This window comes from Octodon degus, unplaced genomic scaffold, assembly GCF_000260255.1.
Source record: "Octodon degus isolate 3935 unplaced genomic scaffold, OctDeg1.0 scaffold00021, whole genome shotgun sequence".
NCBI lineage: Eukaryota > Metazoa > Chordata > Mammalia > Rodentia > Octodontidae > Octodon > Octodon degus.
The window spans coordinates 7474183-7482185 of record NW_004524597.1 but is presented as its reverse complement, the minus strand read 5'-3'; the positions used below and the strand labels follow the sequence as shown (position 1 = coordinate 7482185).

General features: G+C 41.7%; 1 non-coding gene across 1 annotated transcript; it reads left to right on the top strand.

Annotated features, from left to right (window-relative positions):
- Nucleotides 1–1208: 1208 nt before the first annotated feature.
- Nucleotides 1209–1315, top strand: LOC111815805. Its single transcript, XR_002820440.1, has one exon. It is a non-coding gene; the product is annotated as a U6 spliceosomal RNA (small nuclear RNA).
- The last annotated feature ends 6688 nt before the right edge of the window (nt 1316–8003 follow it).

The following is an 8003-nucleotide window of genomic DNA, read 5'->3' as shown; positions in this document are numbered from 1 at the left end:
TTTTTTTTTTTTTTTTTTTTTTCCTGTCTGGTGGTTTTTACTTGGATGCTGTTAGATGCCCTTGTTAGACTAGTTAAGAGTATTGAACTTTTTTCTAACAGGTACTTGGTTACATGCAGGTTACATTGATTCTTTCAAAATATGCAGGGCTTTTTGTTTGTTTGCTTGCTTGATTTTATTTTTGTTTGATTTTGTGAGATAGGCTGTCATTATGGAATCCAAGCCAGCCTGTTATCCAGGCTGACCTTGGATTTGCAATCTTCCTGCCTCAGACTTCTGAGAATTGGAATTACAGGTGTGGACCACCACACGCAGCTCAAAATGTCTTTAAGCTGTTTGACAGTCTTCAAAAAAGTCTGGGGTCTCTACTGGATACTGTGCATATTCAACAAGGACTTTTCATGCTAGCTAATCAGATTTCAAATGTTTCCATCCCTGGATGGCTGTTGGAATTGTTCAATTTATGGTTTTCTAGGTGTCTCATGACAAGCCTCACAGTCCTCTACCCTGTGCATAGGTAATTTAGTATTCTGTGGCAATCTCCAGCTTTCTGGAGTACTTCTCCCCTCAGGAGGCTCTCTAAGACCGCTATGCACATTTTACCTGCTTTGTTCTTCTTGAGTTCCTGTCTCTGCTCAGGCCAGTGAGGCTGCCATGCTCAGCCTGCATTTACCCTCATGACCAGCTGAAGTAGTCATACACAAAGTAGTTTCATATTAGAAAATCTAGGGCTGGGGAGATAGCTCAGCAGTCTAAGCACCTGCCTGGCAAGCGCAAGGACCTGGGTTTGATCCCTGGCACCACATGCTGTGCTGCCAAGCTGGCAGGTGAAAGTGGGAATAGTGGCGCATGCCTGTAATTCCATTGCTGGGGAAGTGGAAGACAGGAAGATCACTACAAGTCCAAGCTGCATAGTGAGACCCTGTACCAAATACATCAAAAGAAAAAAAGAAACATTAACAAGTATATATATATTTTCTAAAATTTAATAATAATTATAACAGTTTAATAAACAAAGTAGAAATCAAAAGGGACTTCTTTAATTTAATAATAAAAAAAGTACCTAGCAAACTTAAAAAATAATGACAAAATATAAAAAAGCAGTCCCACAAAAATCAGGAACAGGACAAGAATATCAGCTTTCACTGCTCCTATTAAGCATTACCGAGGGTCTTCCAGCCAGTATAATAATATACCAAGAAAGCTGGGTGCTCACCTTAGCAACACGTATGCTAAAATTGGAATAACACAGAGAAGATTAACATGGCCCCTGCGCAAGGATGACATGCAAATTTGTGAGGCATTCCATACTAAAAAAATAAAAAAAAGGAAGGAAGGAAGGAAGAAAAAAAGCTGGGCATGGTAGTCCATGCCTAAAATACTAGCACTCAGGAGACTGAGGCAGAAAGATTATTGTGAGTTCAAAGCCAGCCTAAACTACAAAGTGAGACCCTATCTCAAAACAACAAAAACAACAAACCAAAGCCAAAGCAAATACTACAATAAGACAAATTATAAAGAGAAGATTGAAAAGGAAAAAGCAAAATGGTTAGTTACTCATTTACAAATTAAGCACCTACAATGCATGAGTTTCTTTTTGGGAATAAAAAGACAAAATCTCTGCCCCAACAGAGCTTGCATTCAAGTCATAGGTAGGAAAGGAATAGTTAATAAATAAAATGAGAGAGAAAAGAAAAAAGTGTAGACTTGTCAAAAGTGATCAGTGCTGTGGAAAAAGACAAAGCTAGAAGTAGGATAGTAATGCAGCCTCAGGAAACACCATTTCCAGTTCATGGGAATGGCAGCCCTGAAATTGCAAATGAGGACTCTCTGGCTGAGGCATTAGAAGATTGTTTCCATTTCAAATAGGGCAACCCAAGTAGGTCTCACTAGAAGGAAACATTTGGGCAAAGATTTGGAGGAAATGATAGTGTGACCCATGTGAGAAGAAAATCTAAGCAGAGTAGTCAGGGCCAGAGTTTGGTGTTTTTTGTTTTGTTTTTTTTTTTTTGGGGGGGGGAAGGGAGTTTTCTCCCCTCATACTGGGATTCTAATCCAGGAACCTTATGTTACTGAGCTACATCCTCAGCCCTTTTTCAAATTTGCCCAGGTAGGACTTGAAAATGATCCTCCTGCTTCAGTTTCTCTAAATGCTGGGATTGCAGGTGTGTACCACTATGCCCAGCTAAGAGACAACCTTCTATGTCCCAGGACTGGCAAGAGGCCCAGTATAATGCTGTGTAAGCCATGTAGGGAGAACAGAAGATAAATTCATTGAGGCCACAGGAGTCATAAGCCACCATAGCACTTGGGGTTTTACTCTGAGAAGAATGGAGATCCGGAGTATTCTGAGCACAGGGTTTATGTGATTTGTCTTAATTTTTTTTTTTAATAGCTCTACTTCCTGGGTTGAGATAGACTATAAAAGCCTGAGACAAAAGCATGGAAATCAGTTCAGAAAGCTTTAATAGCCTAGGTGAGAAATGTGACAGGCTGGTCTAGCATAGCGAGCTAGAGGTAATTAAAACTTGTCAGGTTATGTACATAGTCTCAGGATTGAGCCAACAAGGCTTGCTGACAGAACTGGTAAAGAATGAACAGTCAACTCCTGGGTTGTTGGCCTGACACTTGGGAGAATGGAAGGCTGGAAGAGCTCCACAGACCACGGTCTGCGTAGGCAAGGAAGCAGGACCCACAAGAAGTCTTATATACTGCTGGTAGAGAAATGAATTATATAGACCTTCTAGAAAATGATTTTGCATTATCTAGAAAAGGTTTTCTTGTTTTTGTTTTTGTTTTTTTTTTTGCAGAACCGGGGATTGAACTCAAGCCCTTGCGCTTAGCAGGGAAGAGCTTATTCCACTGAGCCATCTCCCCAGCCCCAGAAATAAATCAGACACATGGGTTTGAGAAGTTTTTTGTTTCGGTTTTGGTTTTGGTTTTTTTATGGCTGGCTCAGGCAGCCTTAAGGGCGGATCTGGTAAGGCATGTGGAGCTGGGGCTTGAACCGTGGTCCTCTGCGCCTCACTGGGTTTGCAGAAGCAGGCGCTTAAACAACTGAGCTAACCAAGCAAGGCCTAGAAAAGTTGAGGATGCATATATTCTACAACTGAACAATTCCATTTCAAAAAGTACATGTTTGAAAACCCCTCACCAATGCGCATCAAGAAATAAGAACAAAAATAATTGGGGGCTTATGGGTTAGCTCAGCTGTTTAAGCGCCTGCTGGGCAAACCTAGTCAGGCGCAGGGGACCACAGTTCAATCCCCAGCTCCCTAGCTCTGTGCCTAGCCAGACCTGCCCTTAAGGCAGCCTGAGCCAGCCAAAAAAAGAAAAAAGAAAAAGAAAAGAAATCTGCCAAAATGAAATCTATGAATGTGCATCACTGATATGCATCCACTAATCAATGTGAAAATAATTTGAGCCGGGGAGATGGCTCAGTGGAATAAGCGCTTCGCTGGCAAGTGCAAGGGCCTGAGTTCAATCCCCGGTTCCGCAAAAAAAAAAAAAAAAAAAAAAGGAAAAATAATTAAAAGTGTTGTTTATAGCAAAAAAAAAATTAGAAATATTCTGAATGTACATTGTTGGAAAAATTAATGCATAATAAAATGTGGTATATTCATAGGACAAAAGGCTACATAGCAGTAAAAATGAAATACAATTATACCTATTTTCAGATAAAAATCTTATGAACATGGACAACATGGACACAGTCCTTTTTTTTTTTTTTTTTCAATACTGAGGATTGAACCCAGGATCTTCACACTAAACTACATTATTAGCCATTTAGAAATGTTTTTATTTGAAGAGAGTCTCTCTAAGTCACTAGATTGTCAAGCCTTAGCTCAAACTTGCAGTCCTCCTGCCTCAGCCTCCCACAGTGCTGGGGTTACAGGTGTGAGCCATCATGCCTGGCTAAACACAATCTTGACAGAAAAAGTAAAAGTTTGATGACCATTTATATGACATTCAAAAGCAGGCAAATTTAATAGTATATGGCTTAGCATATTATATATACTATAAGACTATAAAGAAAACAAAGAATAATAAACACATAATTTGGCATAAGGATATTCAAAGAGGTTGTCCATAAAGAAGAGCATCTATAGACTAAGTGCCTGCTTAGGCAAACACAGGGACCAGGGTTTGATCCCCAGCACCACAGGCCGCGCTGGCCCCACCCCTGGGTGGCTGAGCTGGCCACTGAGTGTGGTGGTGCACTCTTGTAATCCCAGTGCTGGGTTGACTGAAAACAGGAGGATCACTATGAGTCCAAGCTACACAGTGAGACACTCTACCAAATACATAAAAAAAGAGAGAGAAAGAGCATCTAGGAAGCCTCAAAGATGTTGAAAATACTTTACTTACTGAGGGGTAATTGTGGATGTTCTTTTTTTTCCTTAAGTCTATCTCTGTCTCTTCCTGTCTGTTGTTTCTTTTCTCTGTCTCTTTCTCTCTTTCTACACACAAACACACACATCCAGAAAAGGAAGAAAGGTTTATATATTATACATACACATGTAATTAAAAAATTGGAAAAAGGAGGAAAAGTGAATGTTAGGAGTCACAAGTTGGTCCCTTTAATTTTACAAATGAGAAAATAGGTCCAGGGGTAGCAACCTACACAATCACAAAGCTATATCCAGTAGCACCTGATTTCAGTGCCTCAATTCATTTGATCCTACCACTGTTAACTTGGAAAAATAAAATAAATTAGGGTTGGGGATATTTCTCAGCAGCACAGCATCTGCCCTGTAAGCACAAGGTTATGAGTTTGATTCTTGGTACCAAAAAAATAAAATAGTGGCAACTAGGCCATAGAGCTTGGGGAAAAAGTAGAAGGTAGACAGGTCCCTTACATTTTTCATCCTGGGTATCTGAGAAATGAAATCCATTTTTACAGGTCTGAGCTAGACTCCTCTTCCCAGCACAGCTTTTGTTTTGAGGCTTTCCCTCACCAACACTGCTGTGAGACACATCCCTGAGCTTCAGTAAGAAGCCTTGGAAATCAGATGCACAATGACAACACCGTGATGGAAATCGAGCAAGTGAGTCCTTGTCCTGTCCTCTATTTATACTCCCTGGACATCTTGGGGGAGCCATATCACTGCACTCAGAGATGGGAACAACAACACTGAACCTGTCTGCCACTCACTGTAGCATGAAAACAACCCAGAGGTGCTAGAAAAAGCACTTGAGAATTATGCAGCCTGTTATTAAGCTGTGTTCAGCCCAACACAAGCCACATAGAATTTGGAAAATACTCTCAGTGTTGGTTTATGTAAAGAGAACTCTATCCTGATTACTTCCACTGTGCCCATGAAAGTGAGCCGCTCTGAACTTCTAAATGCCCTCCCTCTCAAGTTGTATCCTGCAGCGATCCGCTGGCCATATCCCATCACTCCCCAGGGCAGCAGCCTCTTGATTTGTATTGATCCAAAGCATGTGCGAGGCACTGGACTCTGTCCTTAGCACTATGAAAAAAAAGAAAAGCAAAAAAGCAGTTGATGACTGGGACACTTCAGACTGCTTACTTGCATGGACAGCCTGTGCGGCACACATTTTGAAACTGCTAGTAAAACTGAGAAAGCAATAATTAGCATGGGGTTTCCTTGATAAAAACATATTTAAATTTGGACTTTCACCTCTTAATTTTCAATACTACTTTGACAGTATTTTATCTTAAGACATCACTCGTAGTCATCAAATAACCACAACATACACAGCATATTTTTAACTGTGTTTCTGATTGTGGCATTTGGTGTCAGAAGTCCAATAATTAACAGATCAACACAGTTTGTCTCTCAGAATTATCCAAGTACTTTATTGAGTACTGCCATGATCTGAACTGTTTGCAACTGCCCCCGCCCCCAATCCTTATGTTGAAATCCTAACAGAGAAAAGTTATTAATTAGGAGGTAGGGAGATTGTTGTGTCCTGAAGGAGTTGAGCCCCTTCCTCCATGTGAAGGCACTGCAAAAAAGAGCCATCTAAGAACCTGGAGGTGACTTCTCACCAGTCACTACATCTGTCACCACCTTGATCTTGGACTTCCTTGTCTCCAAAACTGAGGAATAAATATCTGTTGTTTATAAACTATTCGGTCTATGATATTTATTTATTTATTTATTTATTTATTTATTTATTTATTGTATTTTAGGACAGGGTCTGCAGGGTCAGTCTCACTGAGTAGATCAGACTCATAGTGATCCTCCTGTTTACAGCCTCCCAAATTCTAGGACTACAAGTGCGTGCCACCGTGCCCAATCTCAATCTCCCTCTCAGTATGCCCCTGGGGGCAGGGCCAGCACAGCACGCCTGGGGATTCAACCCCTGGCCCCTGAATCTGCCTAAGCAGGTGCTTTAATCCGCTGAGCTATTTGGCCGGCCCATATGATATTTATTTCAACAGCATAAATGGGCAGAGGCACACGTTATGGCTATGCCTAGATGTCCTCCCATAGCCTCATGCAGTCACCATGGGGCTTTTCAGAGGTGGCTGGATCTAGAGTGTGTGATGCTGGGATCAAGGGTATGTGATTACTAAATCAGTCCACTGATTGGTTTGGCATGGGAAGGCCCTCCAGGGATGTGAATGCCACCCACCCTGGAGAGAATACAAGAGACAGAAAGAAGGGTACTGTGTTAGCTTGTCGCTGCTCTTCTGTCACTGCTTCGCCTCATCACTGCTTTTGCTGCCTTGTGCCTGGTATGAACTGTTTTTCCCTGATTCCCCTTCGGCATGACACCCTGCCTTGGAGTCAGCCAACTATACTAAAACCTCTACAAACTGTGAGCTAAATAAACCTTTCCTCCTTTAACTTTGGGTTGGTAGATGTTTCGTCTCAGCAAGAGAAAAGTATCTAAGACACCAAGTCCCTAACTTATGCATCAACACTGTGACGGTGGAAAGGCTGATGATAAAGAATTATGTTTGGTAACCAGTGTTTTCTTATATAACACAACATCAAAATATACTTTTGGCCAGCTAGATAGCTCAGCAGGTTAAAGTACCTGCTTAGGCAGATGCAGGGACCAGGGTTCAAACCCCTGTGTGCTGTGCCAGCCCCGCCCCCAGGGTGCACTGAGATGGTGTGCACCTGTAATCCCAGCGTTTAGGAGGCTGAAAACAGGAGGATCACTACAAGTCCGATCTGTGTAGTAAGACCTGTAGACCCTGTACTAAATACATAAAAAAGAAACAAAATATACTTTTGTTTTCAAAATGGCATATACATATCCATGTGCTCTTTTACTCACTGTATTTGAGCCTTGTTTATGTCTACACAACTATAAATTGTGTATACATTTTTCTCCCAGATTCTCATGACACAGGTTCCAAGGTCAAAGCTCAGATCCCATTTTCTAGCTATAATCAGTTTTATTAAGAGTAATAAAAAGTTGGACTTGGACATACATTTTGGTTTGTTTTACCACATAATCAGACTGGGTTGTTCAGAGCGTCCCTTCCTTTGTGCTACCTGAATTACAGGACAGGAAGATAACATTTGATATAAAGATCTGACTTGCAATCTAGAAAACCCCCCATCAGACAGCAGATACCTCAGTATAAACAAGGCCAGAAAATACTCCCCACTATTGCCCCCAAAAAGTGAGACCAGTTCGCAAGAGAATGCAACACTGATCACAGCTGTGCATAGCTGAGTTGCAAGCCAAGGTATGGGCTCATCACCCGGGCCCAGACATGCCCCACCACTGCCCTCACAAGGTGCAAGGTAGACGAACCTACATACAAATGAAGCACACAAGAAGCCAGGCATGTGCCACCCAGCACTTGGGAAGATGAAGCCAGGCCAGCCTGAACTGTATAGTGAGACCCTGTCTCAAAAAGACAGGAAGAAAAAGCACACAAAATATGTGGATTCAGTGATGTCTCTGTGTGCATGTGTGTGTATGCATGTGCGTGTGCATGTACGTGTGCGTGTATGTGTGCATGTGTGTGTGCGTGTGTGTGTGTGTGTGTGTGTGTGTGTGTGTGTGTG